Genomic DNA, 20,621 nt, shown 5'->3' with positions numbered 1-20,621 from the left:
GTTAACATTTTAAGATTATTACAATACATCATACCGGTGGAGGATGGTATGATGTTTAGTTTACAATACTACTTTACGAAATTAAGTTATACAGAAGGTATGGTTCTCTATGAATGATACGGTTAGGCAGGTGATCCGCTTTACAGTTAAATTTTAAGTTATACATAGGCTGAATAACACTAACTACCATAGTATGGTAAGACTTTCGAAAGCAAGATTAGTTGAATCATGCGAGAAGTTATTGCCGAACAGGAAATTTACATGAATTTGGATCACTAGCCGCATAGACAATCATATAACTTTACATTTCTTAGTATAGTTGTTCGACTTTGAACCTCATTAGCATCCTGACCATTACTGAATTGAAGTTATCGTAAAAAGAATTTGGTGTTTTTGGAGAAGTTGTTTAATCTTACATTGAACTAGGATTTATTTTCAAGTAGGAATAACCTGTGCATAAACATCTTATAGGTGTAGGGAGACGGAATCGATTAACGAATAAATGGATTCCTTCTCTGTCATTTGAAGTTCTATGTTCAACATATATCCTTTAACTTTAAAACTAATAATAATAAAACCAATAGGATGAGGATGATTAGGGTTTAGTTAGCAGCCTGACTGGTTGAATACTCATTGCATTGTTATTTTTATAAAAACTAAGTGGCGCATACGAGTGAATCAGCTTCGAACCCGTGAGCACGACCGTTGATAACTAGGAGGGAAACTCCTATGGTTAGAGCCGATTAATATTTTCTATACTATATTTTTTCATCAATAAGCACTGTGGAAAGGTATTCTCGCCTGTAAGTCCGGGGTTCAGTTCCAGGTTGATTCTCTCGCATTACAAAAGAAAAAGAAGAACAAAAATCTAAAACAATATTAAATTTCTGTTCCTGTGGCTTATTCAAGCTAGTAGGAAATTTTGCTTTGTTACAGGAATACATATCTTTGTTGTGTGGAAACAATTCTTTGCACACAAGTTACTGTGGTTACAAACAGGATGTAGGGTTTCCGCTTCATCGATACTTATTTTTATAACATTGCCACATTAAAAATTGCAATATACATTCTAATCTAAAATTTACGTCTTTTATCCCTTAATATACCAGCTTGAAAAACAGAGTACCTACAATCATCGGTGATTATCCCTCATTTCAATGAATAGTGGCATAATGGGTAGTGATGCATATATGGAAAGTTTCAGGTTCAATCCCGAACATAGCATGAAGTTCTTAATAATGTGAACAAGAAGATAGATAAATTATGATATTTTCATAACGTTGGTCTCATAGCGTAACGTTGCTTTACGGCTACAGAGAAATACATGATATCAATAGATAACAAGACAATATAAGAATAATGACACATATAGAATCCACTTAATTACATGATTAATGAACCGCGTACAATATATTCATTCAAATTCGGCTTAGTTCGCTTTCCTTTCCTACAGCATCGAGGCAATACAGGATGCTGAAATGTGTTTCTAAGTTCTATTCCAACCATTTCGGGGTCAACTAATGGGTTTCTCCCCTGGGTTTGATAGCCCGTAGAAGTAAATATAACTGTGATATTTTGTCAAACAACTGGGATACTGGACGTTCTTATTGAAAGTTCCTGAATATCGGTTCCTTCACGTGTGGGTATAATTTTGAAGTTGCAAGACACTGATGTAAAATTATAGTCCTGGTGTAGATGTTTTTAATGGATGATATATTTGAAGACAACAATAATGTTAATTGCCAGGGTTTGGTTACTAGAGTTCTTATTATGGTATTTACTTTTCACGGAGGTGTCTTGACACTCCTACTTACTGCCTTTATTATGATTTCCTTATGTTCATAACAGAAGATATACAGTGAAGAGAGTCATTGGGTATTATTTTTAGAGCATAGCGTTGTTGTCCTTTCTATCGGAAATTTAGGATTTTGAATTATTTTGTCCTGGATAGGGACTATAAGTTTTGGCATAAGGACGTTTAAGTTAAAGTATGTTGCCTTGATGATAACAACAGTATTAAGGTTTGTAATTTTTTCGATGAATTCGGCAGTTTTGGACTGTCTAATGTTTGGAGTACGAGAATGTATTAAACTTTATAAAAGTTCATCGCCGCTGATTCAGCTAACATCTGGGAGTTTCCCTGGTTCGCACAAGTAAGAAATGCTTTTGCGTGCTGGAGCATCATGTTACATTGAAGAAAGGATAGAATTGTCATAGTCTCTGTCAACGAAGATTTGCATCTTTGGTTAGACCTTTGGCGTGCACCATTCATGTATGTGAATAGGCTGGACGGTGATAAGCCATTCTGCTCCGCTATACTGGACCAGTCGTAGAAACTCACACCGCTTCGTAGACTCTAGTTTAGTAGAAAGTCATCAGTGAATAGTAGAATATTACGTGAAGTCCATGCTTTTCGAGTTTCGACAAATACGTGTGAGTATTAGGTGTTATCAGGAGTGTAATATTGTTCAGTCAATGGGAATATAATCGTAGACTGCTTCCGAGACTTAAATATTGTACGAAAGAAAGATGTGCGTACCACACATTAGTGCGTTGCTGTTAACGAAGTTATTTATGTCGAATCATAACAAGAAGGTGTTTTGACCAGAGGGAAGGTGTTTTGACCACACATTATTTTACAGATGTCAATTTTACTTATTTTGAACAGTACGACATACTGTGCCAAATAACAAATTTGTAGTGTGAAGTAACCAAAAGGAGTGCACCGATTTCTATATTCCTACCGAAGGTTACTATTTTGATGGAAAAGGATGCGCTGACCACTCACCGTTTAGTGAGGATCTCATTCTTGTGTTATTTCTTTTCGGACTTTAAGGTAGGAGGAGAAGGAGAGGAAGAAACAGTAATTTCCATCTAACCATGGTAATCTCCGGTATTTATCGATCGGTGAAATGGGTATGTTGGAGGAAACCGTTTTAGCTTTTACTCGATGCTCATGGCAGTCAAGGAAATAGTTCCAATTAAGTTAGTCGGCCTAATTTCCATGTGGGTTGGCTGCTGCCATTAAGAAACGGATAGGGTAAGTATTCGTCTGCTTATTCTTTAGCCTGAGCTGAACAATGGAGAGAGGGAAAGACTCAATGGGTAACTCATTCAGTTATGAACGAGCGCGAAATAATAATTGCATTTAAGGGATCGTGTAATTCACATCTTTTAGGTGAGCCAGTTGCAATCCTCAGGAATAGTTTCAATGAGATCGCGAGTCCCAGTTTGAGGAACAATTCCAAACTCGAGTCAAGAATCGTAATTTTCATGTGGACAAGGAAAAGTTTTTATTTACGCAGCTAGCAACTAGCTAATCTGGTCTATGCGCGTAAAAATAAGATTATTCATTAACATTTCCGGTGGTGGAAAGATTTGTTTGGGTCTCACAGAGGGGTACGGAGCAATGCTTAGGAACTTCTGGGGCGGTTCCTTCTGGTTGTTAAAACTGAGATTCGCGAGTAAAGCGTTCTCATTTGAATGTCAACGAGGGAATACATCCGCATCAGTATCAGTTAAGTACCTTTCCTTTGTTTTTTCTTTTTTAATTATTACTTAGATTTTAGACTACTTACTTTAGGCTACTCAACCCCATCAGGATGCCGTGGTCGGCAAACGGTATTGCCGCCGTCAACGGTGGCAGCCCGCTGGTAGGCAGTCGGCACCCGTCCGCGGCGGCACGACGATCTACTTGTTCAAAATTGCCGACCATTTGCCGAGGCGGCAAGCGGTCGAAAATCGTAAAAAGAAATTCTCCTTGCAGACTCTTGCCGACCGTTGCCGACCGTCAGAGTCGGAAAAACAGTCGAAAAGGCCTCTTTCCGACCCTCTTTTCGACGACGGCAAGGCAACATTCCTACGGCGGCGCCGGCTCATTTAATGCTCATTTCCGAATGTTTGCCGACCGCTCGGCAAGGCAACTATTCGACGGCGGCGCCGGCGCATTTTATGCACCTTTCTGGCTGTTTGCCGACTGCTGGAAATGACCCTTTTCGACGTCGGCTTCCCGATTCTCTTACAGATGGCATCCGACCTCTTGCCGCCCTTGAAAAGTAGCTCTTTGCCGACTGGAAATCAACCCTTGAGGAAGGCAAAATTTTTATCACCTTTTATATTAGTCTTGCTTAAGTCTTCCCCATGCTATGATTTCTCGAGCAGGATCACCCTTGCAAGTTCTTCAAGTATATCACCTACCTTTCTTTGTGTGTCCCAGTGTAAAATTTCTTCCTTTTTATTTCTTGCAGCATTCTAAGCTAAAAAAGAAGAAATTGAATGGGACATGTAAGTATTAGATACTTTCAGAACTAGCAATTGTGCCCTTGATGAGAAATCATAGGTGGTGAAAATTTTGTCTTCCTCGAAAGCTGATTTCTAGTCGGCAAGAGGTCACTTTTTGACGGCGGGAACAAGGTCAAGGTCAATGTAAAATGAAGCTTGTTTAAAATTTTGTTTCGTGCGGAAAGATTGGAATGTTGTTATAATTCACCTGAATGTTTTGAAACCATAATTTAAAGATTATACACAAATAAGCAGAAACCGAAGATGAAAAGTGTGCTTTTATGTAGGAATCACTGTATACATGTATGGTAAAAGGGAAATACTTTTATAGTGTGATGAGCGTATGTTATTGTCTCGGTTGTGTTTTAAGTCACTTGAAAAAAATAGGTATACGAACATAAACAAAGCTTCCCCTCTTAAAAAGCTGGGTGAGAAAAACCTTTGGAAAGAAGATATACGTCAATTACATTTTATTGCATCCACAACTCCCTCAAGAATTAACACCTAGTTCGTGGCACCTCCAGATGGATATTTTCCACTAAGGACGCTCATGTTCTCTGGATATTGGCTTTATAATATTTGGATATTTGCTCGATGATATTTTCTTAATAAAATTGGGGAGGAATGGTTTTAAGGTTTTACACCTTTAAGTGACATAATAACATATCCAAAAAACATGCCAAGTGAACACGCAATATCTCATGCTGAAGAACACAGCAGATATGTAGAAATGCATTCTGGATGCAATTAGAACGTAAACAAACATTCCACACTATTACTATAAACATTCAACACCAAATATTTGAACTGTCAAGAAATCAACGTAAATAAATTTCTTCAAATATAATAACACTTTACATCAACATGTGAATAACACAAATGAGTACACAAAATATTTTTATTACATTATTTTCCTATAAAAATGAATAAGTGCTATGACATAACACTAACATGATTAAACTTTTTCTCTTAAGGTTAATGTACGACAATAAAAATATACAGCCAAACAAGAAAAAATTGAAATAAAAATATGATAGGAAATGATAATTACATGTAATAGGCATAACATCACTATACTGTCAATGAGACAACAGTTTCTTTTCATCCCCCTTGCACGAAGGCATCAACGTGAATGCTGCAAGTTTACAAACAAAAGTCATCAACACACTGAAAATGTGTTACTTTGGAAATGGAGCATACACCATTATTTTACACACCCATTCCCTCTCACCCCCCTTTTAATATAATGACTGTATATTTATTCTGCAATTTCACTGGCTTCTGGAGTTACTCATGGATCTTCACATTGCATGCAAGAGAATGAAATGAAGTTTACCGTCCGCAATTTTGCCGGTTAGACTAAAGGAGACAGTGATTATGAGAAATAAAGGAAATAATGAAATGAAGAAAGTGGGAGGAAACACAAGAACCCCGAGAAAACCCACGAGAGTGGTGTTTGTCCATCACAAAGTCCACACGGCGCGAGCTAGGATCGAACCAGGGACCCCAAGCACCGGAGGTAAACGCTCTACCACTGAGCCGCCGCACATTGCATGCAAAGGGCACATATTTCCATTGTGAAGTTAACCAGTGACGTAGCTTTTGTGCAAGAAGAAGAGTGTAATGAACTGTGAATAAAGTAGCGAGGACATGTGATTTCAACTGCCTACAAGGGTCAAATGTACAAGTGTGAAATAAATCTATTTCAGAAGGAACCTCTTACATATATGGAACTTCATGTCAAGGAAAAATACATATTACACGGCATGCAAATAACATTGTGATATGTGTAACGAATGTGTACATGTATACAATGTATACTTCTTAAGAATGTCGAGTATATGGGGTATTATATAAAGATTATATATACGTAAATAATTATTGCAGTTAATGTATTTATTGGAGGAAGGATGACAGGTAAGGAGAGCAACTGAACGATTGACATTTTTCCCACCCATTATGACACCCATCCCCTATCCCCACCCGAAGATATAGTTGTAGAAGCAATAACTGGGCTTCAAATGCGCATATTTCTTATATGGCATAATTGCCACATGCAATTCTTTTTCCGCTGATATTCAATGCCATGTAGAAAAAATACTATCATGTCAATATGCTACATACTGCATAAATGTATGCACTTCAAGTCCAGTAATTTCCTCTGCAACAAGTTGCTTTGGGGCCAGCATCGAGGCAACAGACTGCCGAGATTAACGGAAACAAAAAAGGAGGCGAAAATTGAATATGAAATCCGGTGGTGTCAGACAATGACAAGGTTGAAAAGGGTATGCTACCTAGCTGTCGCCAGAAACAGCATGTACGGCTCATACCAATGAAAGGAATGTCGACCATGAACTTAAACTTTGCTATAAACACGGCAACAGATACAGAACAAAGAATGATATAACAATATCTTACAAGGAACCCTAGGTATCTATCAGAGCCCGATTTTCATGAAATTTTGTATATAGAGAGAGTACCTCGTGAAACTCGCACAGCCAAAATTGTAGCTGCAGAGTCCAAGACGTTGGGACACTAGGGCCCGAGAAAGATCAAAAGTGGAACCTCAGTACATTAAGGACATGGTGAGAAAATGCACGTTTTTCTTTAAAACTAATCATTGTAACGACACGAAATGAGCATACATGGATACGAGATGGTCGATATGATCTGTTAAAAGTTATAAAATGAATATCCACCATCTTGAAAGAGGCCATGTTGGAAACTGGTGCGATTGGTGCAAATGAGAAGAGGGTCACCCGATGCATTAATTTGAACGTAAATAGCCACAAAAACCTGTTGGTGAAGTCTGTTGTGGGATTATATTATTTCTGTGCTTCTGGTAGAGTGGTTTATGTACAAGATAAGCAAAGTGTATCCTCTGACACTCGAGCAGATTGAGGGTATGGAGCGCTATAGGTGGACTGGTATGACGTTCTGACTTCTGCTCGGATTAATTTAAGTCTAATAAAAAGTGACAAGTTAATGTCAACCATGATATTATTATAAAGATTGAACCCATCATATCAGCACATCCACACCAATTACATGTTGACTCTGACACAAATGATGTAGTGCTAAAATTATATTTCGCTCGGTTTTCTAGTTCCACTGATCCCACTCATAGCGCTCCATAATCTGCATCTCCTCGAGTGTCATAAGATACACTTTGCTCATCTTGTACATAAACCACTCTACCAGAAGCACAGGAATAATGTAATCCCACAACAGACTTCACCAACAGGTTTTTGTGGCTAATTAGGTTCAAATTATTGCATCGGGTGACCCTCTTCTCATTTGCACCAATCGCACCAGTTTCCAACATGGCCTCTTTCAAGATGGTGGATATTCTTTTTATAACTTTTAACAGATCATATCGACCATCTCGTATCCATGTATGCTAATTTCGTGTCGTTACAACGATTAGTTTTAAAGAAAAACGTGCATTTTCTCACCATGTCCTTAATGTACTGAGGTTCCACTTTTGATCTTTCTCGGGCTCTAGTGTCCCAACGTCTTGGACTCTGCAGCTACAATTTTGGCTGTGTGAGTTTCACGAGGTACTCTCTCTATATACAAAATTTCATGAAAATCGGGCTCTGATAGATACCTAGGGTTCCTTTTTACAAGAAAGTCAGGTGCAAGATCCACTCGAACAATATATTACTGCAGCATCTAAAGCTATATTAAACAGATTACAAATTAGCTTAAGTAAACATAGTTCATTGAAAGCTAGTCTTTATATAAGTTGTACGTATAAGAAAGGCGAAAAAACCCAAAACTTCTATTTTAACACTGAAAACCAAGAAATATATCAATCAAATAATTTAAAAGAAGAAATAACTAAGATGAAACAAAGATTAAGATCAAGAATTTATGAGTTCAAAGCTAAAGATTCTGGCTGGGCTCTTATAAACATTAACTTTTTACAACTAGCAATCGTCAAAAATACACCATATAGAGGATCGACATACATAGATTTACCTAATAAAATTAAAAATAAACAAGCAGTCATGAATGTAAAGAACAAAGATGAAAAGTGTATCTTATATTCAATTTGTTCTGCACTATACCCAGTTAATAATGATCCGCAACGACCTTCCAAGTACAAGAGAGTTGTTAAATACTTAGAAGAAAAATTAAAAAAATATATTCATTTTCCTGTAAAACTAAGCGATATTCCAAAAGCTGAAAAATTACTTAATATTTCTATAAATGTCTATGCATATGATAAAGACTGTTCAATCTATATACTACAACACACGCGAAACAAGAAAGAAAATCATGTCAATTTATTATATATAAAAGAACAAAATGAAGACCAACTTAAAACACATTATTGTTTTATTAAGGATTTAAGCAGACTAGTATGTGCACAGTTAACTAAAGAGAGAGCTCGAAAATATTTATGTGATAGATGTTTGTTATATTTTTACTCCCAAGACGCTTTAAATAAACATGAGCAAGATTGTTCGTCAAATGAGCCAGTAAAAATAATAATGCCTTAAGAAGGTAAATACGTTGAATTTAAAACTACCAATACACAACGAAAATGCCATTTGTGAATTATGCTGATTTTGAATGCTTGTTACATAAAGTTATGACTTGTCAAGAATTTTATCCAGATAACGAATCATATACGAAGAAATATCAACAACATAAGCCATCAAGATTTTGTTATTATGTAGTAAAAAGCGATGGAAGTAAAACCAATCCTGTTTTGTATAAAGGTAAGAACGCTGCTAAGAAATTTATAAGAGTGCTAACAAAAAAAGCCAAACATTATCGAACATATACGAACAAAATAACGAAACACCATTAACAAAAAGTCAGAGAAAAGAGTTTAATAAATCTAAATGTTGTTATTACTGTAAGCAGAAGTATACTAAAGAAAATCATAATGTTAAGCATCATGACCATATAACAGGAAAATTTGTAGCACCTCTATGTAATAACTGCAATTTAAAAGTTAGAGTACCAAAGTTTATACCAGTGACCATACATAACTTGACAGGATATGACTCGCACTTGTTTATAAAAGAGCTTGGATGTAATAAAGAAGTATTAGATTTAATACCCAATAACGAAGAAAGATACATATCATTCAGTAAAAAGGTTGGAAGTATTAAATTGAAATTTGTAGATTCATTTAGATTTATGGCTTCTAGTTTAGAAAAAATGTCATCAAATTTGAAACCTGAACAAATGATACATACCCAACACTTTTATCCTAATCAAGAACAGTTTCAACTTGTAATAAGAAAAGGTGTTTACCCATACGATTACGTTAAAAAATGGAATAGGTTTAGAAAATGAAAATTACCGCTAATGGAAGCATTCTTCAACAAGCTTATGAACACACATATAAGTTATGAAGATTATGAACATGCAAAGAAAGTATGGGAAACGTTCAACATTAAGAATCTTGGACAATACCATGATTTATATTTAAAAACAGATGTATTATTGTTAGCAGATATATTCGAAAATTTTAGGGAAACATGTCTTAAAGCTTATGCCCTTGATCCTGCTTGGTATATGACAGCACGAGGTTTAGCTTGGGATGCAATGTTAAAGATGATAAATATAGAATTAGAATTATTAACAGATTATGATATGGCATTAATGGTAGAGAAAGGTATAAGAGTCAATGCTCAAAAAGATATGTAAAAGCAAACTATAAGTATATGGAAGATTATGATAAGAATAAGGAAGATTCCTACTTAATGTATCTAGATGCCTATAACTTGTATGGGTGGGCAATGAGTCAATATCTACAGTATAAGGGATTTAGATGGTTAAGTGAAGATGAGATAAGAGAAATAGATTTTACAAGTGTAACTGATAATTCTGATACTGGTTACATATTAGAAGTTGATCTTGAATATCCAAAAGAATTGCATAACTATCACAAAGACTATCCACTAGCTCCTCAAAACATATGTCCGCCAGGTTCAAAACAATCAAAGCTATTAACAACCCTATATTACAAAGAAAAATATGTAATTCAGTATCGAAACCTAAAACAATGTCTTTCACTTGGATTGAAACTTAAGAAGATACATCGAGTAATAGAGTTGGAACAATGAGATTGGTTAAAGAAATATATTGATTTAAACACACAAATGAGAACGAAAGCAACAAATGATTTTGAAAATGACTTCTATAAGCTCATGAATAATTCAGTATTTGGGAAGTCTATCGAGAATATTAGAAAGATAATTAACATTAAACTTGTAAGTGATGAGAAAAAATACGAGAAGCTTGTTGCAAAACCAAATTATAAGAATACTACAGTTTTTACGGAAAATTTAGTAGCAGTTCACATGAACAAGATTAAAGTGCAATTTAACAAACCGATTTATGTGGGTATGTCAATTTTAAATTTATGGAAATATTTAATGTACGATTTCCATTATAATGTGATGAAACCAAAATACCAAGACAAAATAGAAATATGTTATACAGTTATATATACCGATAGTTATATATACCATATTAAAACAGAAGATGTGTACGAGGACATGAAAAATTATATTGATTACTTCGATACGAGTGAGTACTCTAAAGATAACAAATATAAGATACCACAGGTTAATAATAAAATATTTGGTAAGATGAAAGATGAACTTAAAGGAACAACCATAGAAGAATTTGTTGGTTTAAGATCAAAAATGTATTCAATCAGGTTCGAAAAAGATAAATGTCGTAAAAAAGCAAAAGGAGTTAAGAAAAATGTTATAAATAAAGAACTATCATTTAACAATTATAAATACTGTTTATTCAATCAAAAAGAATATTATAAAAAGATGAATTTAATCAGAAGTTATAAGCACGATTTGTACAGTATAGAAGTAAATAAGTTAGCTTTAAATTGTATAGATGATAAAAGATGTGTTTTAAAGAATGGGATAACTACTCTGCCATGGGGACATTATAAGATAGAAGAGATGTAGATGTAAGTTAGGTATAAGTTAGTTTTAGGTTTAGATATCATTATAACTTTATGGATATAACTATAAAGTTTTCACAGAGATAATATAACAAAAATTAAATTTAAATATAAAAATCATTATATTTTACAAACATGAATAAGACACTTTCGGAACCATGTAACAAATTCTTACTAGATATAGAAAAACATAATAATACTAAAACACATAAAGAAAATAGTAAAACTAAAATTTGTAAGAAATGTAAGAAAGAAAAATATAAAGCTCAGTTTAGATATATAGAAAAAGATTATCTTTGTCGTGAATGTCTGTACGAGACATTATCACCTTTAACATGTTTAATGTGCCAAAAAGTATTTAAAATAAACCCAACATATCCAAATGCTAAAAAATGTATAGAATGTAGAAAAATAAACCAGACTTTAAATATACTATAGTTAAAGGTACTCATTTAGAATGGCTACAAGATATTTTTGATTATGTAATTATTAATGGAGAAATTTATGCTGTGTTATCATCTAAAGAAAAAGAAGAAGAAGCTGTATTAAAACTACCATCTAGATACGAATAGCATTATGAAAGTCTTAAAAGAAATATTAAAAACGGAAAATTACATATATACCAGAATGAATATAATCGAATTTGTTATAGAATTATATTTATCAACTCAGTCTTTATGCGGCAATGAGGATTGTTTAAATTGTAAATGTATTTTCTAATCATTTAAACTTTATGGTTATAACATCATAAAGTCCTATGCTCAAAGCACCCTACTCAATCTCACTTTAACATTGTAGTATGGAAATACTTTGCACTCTGTAACTTTATATAGTTAGCTGGGTCCTTCTGCGCTGGTCAAAGTACTGGGAAGAGAAAACTGCGCTCGTAGTAAAAGCAAGAACTATTGAGAGAAAATGCTCTTATCATCTACAATATATTTTATCCCAAACACTGTATCATTAATAAAAATCTCATTGTCAGTAACTGTAAAACCTTTATTAGCAACAACTTTGGTAAGACTTATCACTTGCTTAATCAAATGTCTATACTGAGGAAAAGGAAAACGTTCTCTAAAATGTTGTGGAAGAGGTTCTGGAGCTGTTTCGATTTCAAACTCCTTTATACATTGTAATCTTATACCATCCTTAACGGTCTTCCACCAAAACAGAGATACACCATCTGGTTTCTTCTTAGGAATATTTGGGTATTTCTGTAATAAATTCATTTCTTTCTTCGTGGGAATATATGTTTCAAATGCTCTAAACTCAAAATCATCATCTACTTCTTCAACTTTACTCTTGATATATTTCTCTCTTTTCTTTTTATTATGACATGCTTTGCACTCATTACGTCTTGTGTTACCATTTCTAGAAAACTCTTGGTATTGTTTTAATTCGTTACAATTAATGCACTTCTTCATTTATTAAATATAAAATAGATACTTGTTCTTAACTTTTGGCATAACGCTACTTCATTCATTTTTATGTCTAAATAATCTGGTCACAAAAAAGGGCCAAAATTGCGCTCGTAGTCAGCATAACATGCTACTGTGTTGCTTCTACATTATCAGTAGGGTTAGGATCTTGAAGATTTTGCATCTTTTTTTGGATTAGTATAAATATCGCTCGTTGTGTTATAAACCCTGTTTTATTGAAAAGAAATAATTTCAAAGAAACTTCTTTGTGCATTTATTTGCATTTTTGTCCATTTCTGTGTAAAAGTGCATTTTTACATTTTTCTCGGCATTTTACATGCATATTTAGTATTCATTATTACTTTTAACTGCATAATTCTAATTTTCTTATAAAAAATAAATTGAAACAGAATGCTTCCGCCTACTCGATTCTTGTTCGAAGATTCGTTGGAGTAGGTGTGGCCAATGTCCGCAGACTGCAGTCTCTGGCGATTAGTAAAATGGAGCATAGGAGCGAAAGTTCCGTGACCTTGGCATTCACTGTTTTGGTGAACTATTGGTAGACGCCTAATTCGGCAGTTTATCTGGTTAAAATGCCGAAGATAAAAGAGAGTGCTGCTTCCAAGCTTAAACGATTTATAGGTGAAAGGTATTTACAACAAATGGAAGTGTTCTCTACTGCAAGATGTGTGATACGGCAGTTCCAGCCGAAAGAAAATTTACTGTTGGACAGCATGTTTCAAGGGACAAACACACACCAGGCAAACATCGCGCAACAACTTCTCCCGCAGTGTGGTACATCAAAAAATCATTTTGTTTTTTCGAAGATTTGTGCGAAGCATTTATTTGTGCTGACATTCCGTTGAACGAAAAGGAAAGTCCCATTTCGAAAAGTACACTTCTAAACCCCTCTCGGATTCGACATTAAAGAAACTTTAGTGTCGACATTAAACAAAGAAGATACACGAAAAAACTTTACGAGAAAGCAATGCATTGTATTAGAGAAGAAGTGGACGGAAAGAAAATATGGCTGTCCATGGATGAAACGTCCCCATGTAGTAAGACTCGGTGCACCACCGATGGGCAACTAGAAATATCTCGCCAAAATTGGGGGCCCCGCAGGGACGATCAATGGTGGCCCCATGTAAGTTTTGAAAATTAAACCACAAGCGGCAGAGATGCTACGAAACGCTAATTAACCACAAAATTACTCCTTCAAAAAATGTTAGATCCCATATATGCGTAATTTGTTTACATTAAAGAGAGCTTGAAAACACTATAAAATATTTAAAAAGTGCTCCGGGTTTGGCGTGAACCACCAACCTTTGGGACGCGTGCTCTTCCGACTTGTACACAGAAGCGATGAAGAAAAAGTCGCTTGTGGAGCAATAAATCCTTGAGGTATTTTTAATTTAGCTAATCAGAGCGTTCCTGTAACCATGTATATTCGACGATAACCGTTTGAGATCAGATAACGTCCGTCCGCCATGTAATTTTACAAGAAAATGATTCGTTTCTTTACATTATTTCATGGTTCTCCCAATTCACTTTAAAATGATCTTCTACAGTTCTCATCTAAATTCATACAATTATACGCACTCATCGCAAGATTTTTCACTTCATGATGTAGGGCAAGGGGTTATTCTTGACCCCCGTAGCTTACTTTAGAAACAAATCGTCGGGAAAAATAATATATAATTATAACCGCATGCTCATGACTAGCGATAGTTCGTGTTGGTCCCTTCGCGATTCTTCGCGACAAATCGAAGAAGCGCGGACCAAAATGAATTTCTCGCTGCTACGCGGTGGTAACTTCAATACCCCGATTCTAGATTTCTCTTTCGAATTGACGTAACCCTGCTGCCAACAGCACACTAGCGGCAGTCCTTCGACGCGTCGCTGTAACAACGATCAACATTTAGCGGCAAGTAGGCTACTAGATGTTGGTGACGTTTACGACAGGGGTGTGAATCGGAGAGACGAAATGTAGTGAGTGTTGTTGTTGGAGTGATGGAGGAGGATGGACCGGGTAAAACATTTAAATTGAATTGCGAAGTCCTGGAAAAGGTCAATTATTCCACGATCAGTAAGATATTTGATAATAGTTATTTTATTAGCCAGTTTTTTTCTTTTTTAGGCTTAGGCCTGTCTTTCAGAACCGGTATCTGAAAATTAGAACCGGCACAGGTTATCATCATTGCCTTTTATTTCTTTAATTTATTTTGTTTTGCATTCTGGAATAGGTGAAAAGGGGTTTGGATGAAGGGAGGGAAAGTAAACCACAAACAAAAAACAAAAGACAAAAACAAAACAAAGAATGAACAAAGAATAAACTATGCAAAACTTAACTATTGACCGTTGCAATTTCTAAAGTACTATAACCATTGATCTTGACACTAACATGTTCTGATACTAAATTCTTTGTTTATCAAATCAAAATTAACTAAACTCTTTCTGATATGCGCTATCATTTTCTACCTCTTTTGGTATTTTTATTTATTTAATTCTGATCTTGTTAGGATTCAGTTAGTTACTTCAAATTGTCTAGCTACTTCTATTTTTTTTGCATATTTATGTCTATATGTAATATTAGTTTGATTGTTATTATTACCATTCTTATTATCGTTATTATTATTGGAGTTACTTAAACTTTGTTTCTTTACTTAGCTTAGTTGAGTCCATATTTATTAACTATGAATATTATGTTCTAAGTTTAAAAAAATATGCTTTATTTATATATTCTATTTCTTTTTTATTTAATTTATTTTTGATTTGAATCTTTATTTGGTGTTTATTTTTTTTACTATATTATTTCATTTATTTTGATGGACTTCTTCTATCTTCAGGATTTCCCTATATGTACTTGGTTTTCACCTGCTATTTCAAGTTTCTCTCCTGTGATTATATTTAATTCTTTCACTAATTATACACTGGTTTTTCCCTTATATTTTGTCCGTTTCACTCACAAAAAGTACTAAGAACACTAAGTTGAAACATAAAACGCTTTCACCAAAACACACTAAGCCAGACTAGTCTTTACTAATCCATACCGCATTCCTCTTATTAGTCCCTTGAGCCTTCATTTATTGAATATTCTCGTGGTTGCAATAGATTTCCTCCCAAGTCCAGGGCCCACTCAGAGTACTTAGTGTGGACCCTGATCCTAGGTATCCTTCCACCTGTGCCCATACAGGGATCAATGTCTATTAACACACCGTTATTGAGTCATCCACGAAGTAAACTTGTCTCCCATGGTGACATAGTCGCAGCCAACAGGCACACGAACACATAGATGGACCCGACACCCGAAGGAAAGACACTTTCAAAAACACACTCTAGTGTGTCCGGAGTTCAGTTCCAAGTCACCTATGCCTAAGGACGCACTAGCACAACCACACTCGTCCTCCCTGGAAGATACGAAGTTCCAGTATCTTCCACGAGACGTTCTGAGGTCTCCGGTCCTGAGGAGAAACTGGATTATATTTGTCCTCCTACATTCATTCTGCTCTTGTTTTTCCTATGTGTTTTTCTCTATAGAATTGTTCTTTTTTTAGTTTCGAGTAAAGGTCTGTTATTTTCTTCAGGATATTGTAATCTTTCTCGCCTCTCATTATATCAGCTATCGTCTTCTGTCTTTTGTCCACTCTTTCCTTTAATAACTCTTTGAGCAAGGGACAGCAGAGTATATGATGCTCTGGTGTCCCCGTTTCACCACATTCACAAATTGAATTGTCTTTGGCCTGTATTTTTTGTAGGCAGGTTTCATATGGACAATTTCATGTTAGAGACTGAACGAGTCCTGGGGCTGGGTCAAGAAACTTTATTTGTTCTCTGCTTTCTACCGTCGGTGTAATATTTCTAAGTCTTTGTGACTTAGCAGGGTGCGTCCATTCAATATTCCACATTTTTTAAAATTTTTTCTTCAATCTCTTGGGCGCTTTCAAGAACATGACCCCACAGTGCCCTTATCTCTTCTTTATTATTACTTTTCATCCAATAATTTGCCGCTCTCTGTACTGCTATTAAGTTCAAAGGCTTCACATCAAGTAACAAACACAGGGTGGTGCTATATGCACCACTTGATCTCATCGGAAGGTTTCTTTGTGATCTGATAAAGTTTTCTTTTATTCTCTTGTTTTAATGCAGTCTCTGCATCCATATGCTAGATCCGTAAGTCATGGTAGCATTTAGCAGGGTTTCGTGATAAAATTTTCATATTTTGTTAAATAATTTATATTTATTTTTACCGAGGGTTATCAATTTATTTGTCACCTTATTTCCTCTCGTAACGGGTTCTTGAATGTGTTTACCATAGTTCAGATTTTCATCGATTGTTACCCCTAGGTATCTAAATTCTTTAGCTCTGTCGATTTTATGATTGCCTAGTTTTATTTGTGGGCCTCTATTCAATTTTCTACCGAAAAGCATGTATTTTGATTTGTGACTGATAATTTTTAGGTTATTTTCTTGACACCAATTGTTTGGCTCTTCAACTATTGCATTTGTTTCCACTTCTATTTCTCTTCGTGAATTGGCCGATAATATTATCGCAATATCATCTACAAAGGCTATTATTTTGTCTATTAGATTGTTAGCATTTATTTTTTCCATGCAGGGTTATATCAAAATGTCCCACATTAAGGGTTCTAGTATTGGGCACTGTGGGCTGCCTTTTTCATTCCGAATTTGCAACTCCTCTTGCTCCATTTGTACGGAGATCCATCTGTTCCGAAAGTAGTGTTTAATGGTATTTATCAGGTAGGTTGGCATTTCTAGTTTAACTAATTTATCGACCAATGGTTGGACCCATAGGTTGTCCAATGCTCCCTCTATGTCTACGTAGAGCGAAAGGACATATTTGCGTTCTGAATTACAGAAGGTCGATCCGCGTATATGTGTCCAATTTTACACCCGTACTCCTGACCACAGAAGCGACCGAACCAAGTGGTTAAAAGCGTGTGCTATACCTGAAGGTCCATTCTATCGTCTGCCAAGTGAAACTGTGTATCGTGTGCATCATGGCTCCAAAGGTGAACCGTTTTTGGAAGGGCTAAGTAATTGGACTTTTCCGCCCCAAATATTCGGTTTCTAAAATTCAAAAGCAGTGCAAAGCAAATGGTTGTGCATTGGGCTCGACGACTATCAAGAACATAATCAAGCAGTATAAAAAAGAAGACATACCAGGTAAGCAATCACCAACTATGGGGTAGAGGAAGCAAGCGTGTGCCACAGTGACTCCACAAGTAGCTCAGAAGTTTTGGCGAATGGCCTTACAAGAAAATCTCCCTCCGCAACGTGTGATGGCAGCTCGACTCCACATACCACAGTCAACTGTTAACCGTGCCCTGAGTGGGAAATTAAACCTCCGGAGGGTCTTTAAAAGTCATGGACATGACCTAAGTGCTGCCCATCGCCGTGAGAGAAAGCCCAACAGCAGACGCCCCTATGAACGCTATCTATCTGGGGAGAAGTGGAAGTTTGTGGCCACACTAGATGAAGCATGGCTGTATCTATCAGATTGTGGCAAAATTCGCTCTATAACTTACACTTTGCGAGATTTAAAAAGACGTCCTACGTTAATCCATCATTGCAAAGCAACTTTTTGAAAGGATTTATGGTTGTCGCCGGTTACTCTTATCTGGGCAAGTTAACAATTCATCAGGTCCCTAAAAACTGTAAAATCAACTCTACGTTCTTTCAGCAACATACACCGACCCCAATTCATACACATCTGCCTCGTTTGTATGGGCATACCATAAAGCAAGTGTCTATGCATATGGATAAGACCTCCACACATACATCTCGTTCTACCCAGAACTTTCTGAAGCAGATGGAGACAGACACCGGTATTCGTGCTATTCCATTTCATGATATACCAGTGAAATCACCAGATGCCAGTCTCATGGATTTCTGCGGGTTTGGTCTATTGAAAAGGGCACATTCTTCTCGTTTTGTCACTACTCTCGGGGGCCTGCGGAAAGCCTGCCGGGAGGAATGGGAGAAGATTCCACTTCCTGTACTTCGTCGTCGTCTTCTACAGTGAACGTTACGGTGCAGAGCTATTGCCAGAACACATGGTCACTACATTGAGGCCAACCGATGGTGGTCCCATGGATTTTCATAAGGTTAGTGCTATTTCAAAATTGGACACATATACGCGGATCGACCTTCTGTACTCATTTTAATTTGTTCTATGTACTCATTCAGAGCGTCTTATGTTGATCTGCCCGCGCTGAAACCATACTGTAGTGTATTTTCACTCATATCCCTGTTTGTTAATCCTATTTACTATAATCTTTTCGTACATATTTATGTGTTTAGCAAGCAAGACATGAAGTAGAAGGGTCTGCAGAGTAAGGGCTCCGTATTATATTTGTGTGGGATTGGAATTCCTAAGTTTTCTTAGCTGTTCAAGATAGTGAGGTGAACATGAAGTGTTACCGGTAATAATAACAGTTCTTGGTTGCAATATAGAGCTGTTGACCTAGAACTGAAAACTTGGTGACTTCAGATTGCAAACAAACATTCTGATGAGACTGGTTGCTTGGCGCTGGAGGCTTGGCTAGGGAAGTGGAGTGTGCTTGTAAGTGAATAAGGGATTTAAATATAAATAACATTTATTTGTTTTTAATATTAACAACAACTGTGCAGTGTGGTATATATATATGTTTCTTCATAAGTACCTCAATATGTAGGAAAAAAGGCACATTTGAGGCAGTGTTCTGTTTCCTTTTGCAATAAGACATTGTTTTGTTCCAGTAGGCGAGGTGCCAGTTCCTAGAAGTCAAGTCATTCACTACGTTCATTGTCCGCCATTTTGAATCCTGAGTTCTGCTTTAGATATAGCTATAACGTCATCCTGTACGAGGTGTAATTCGAAAATAATTCGTTATGATGATGCATTACAACGCTCAAATAAGACTTGTATTAATTGTTTCACATAGAATGCTATAATATTTCGGTGGAAATGTATATTGATACGAAACAAACAGGCAATATAAGAGAAAGGATTTGTAATGAGTTTAAACGTTGTTATGTGAGTGAAAATTCTATGAGAACTGAAGCAATAGCCACGAGTACTGTAGCTTTAACGGATGTTAATGATTCTACTACTTGTAACACGATTGGTAATCCTATTAGTATTACAGATATAGGAACAAAGTTTGAAGAGTTGTGTGTTCAGATTGCTCAACTAACATCAAGTGTCCAATTCATGTCCAATCAATATGATGAGTTAATTAGAAAGTTTGAAGTAGAGATTAGGGAGAACGTCAGACGGGATAAATAAATCACGAAATTAAAAGCGGAAAATGTAGAGTTGAAAACTTAACTAAAACAACAGGCTATAGAATTGAATGATCTTAACCAATACGGACGTAACAAAGACATGGAAATTCATGGAATCCGAGAGCGTGTTGGTGAGAATTTGAAAAAAAAAATGTAATTGACATGGCAGAAAAATTGCAATTAAATTGCGAAGAACAAGATATAGATGTAGTACACCGAATTCCAAATGGTACTAATAAAAGCAAGAGAAAAGCAATAATTGTGTCCTTATTATCCTCCCAAAATGTTTCAATATAGTTCATGCCTAATATTTGCAGATGATACCAATTTATACAAAGAAATCCGCACGGAAAGTGATTGTATTAAATTACAAACAGATGTTAATAGGCTTAATGAGTGGTGTAGGAGAAATAAATTTCAGTTCAATATTTCAAAATGTTATGTAATGACTTTTACTCTTAATAAAGCACGCACAATATTTGAATATAATATTGGAAATCAGACGTTAGAAAGAAAGGAAATTTTAAGAGATTAAGGTGTTTGGTTTGATATTAATTTGAAATTTAAACATCATATAGATACAATAACTAACCAAGCTTTTAAAATGCTGTTTTTTTTTAAAGAGGTCAAGTCGTTATTTTAAAAATCATGGGATTATTTTATCGTTGTATAATGCATTTGTTCGA

Source organism: Thermobia domestica, chromosome 4 (assembly GCF_964235325.1).
Source record: "Thermobia domestica chromosome 4, izTheDome1.hap1.1, whole genome shotgun sequence".
NCBI classification, from domain to species: Eukaryota; Metazoa; Arthropoda; class Insecta; order Zygentoma; family Lepismatidae; genus Thermobia; species Thermobia domestica.
Note: the sequence above shows the minus strand (reverse complement) of the source record.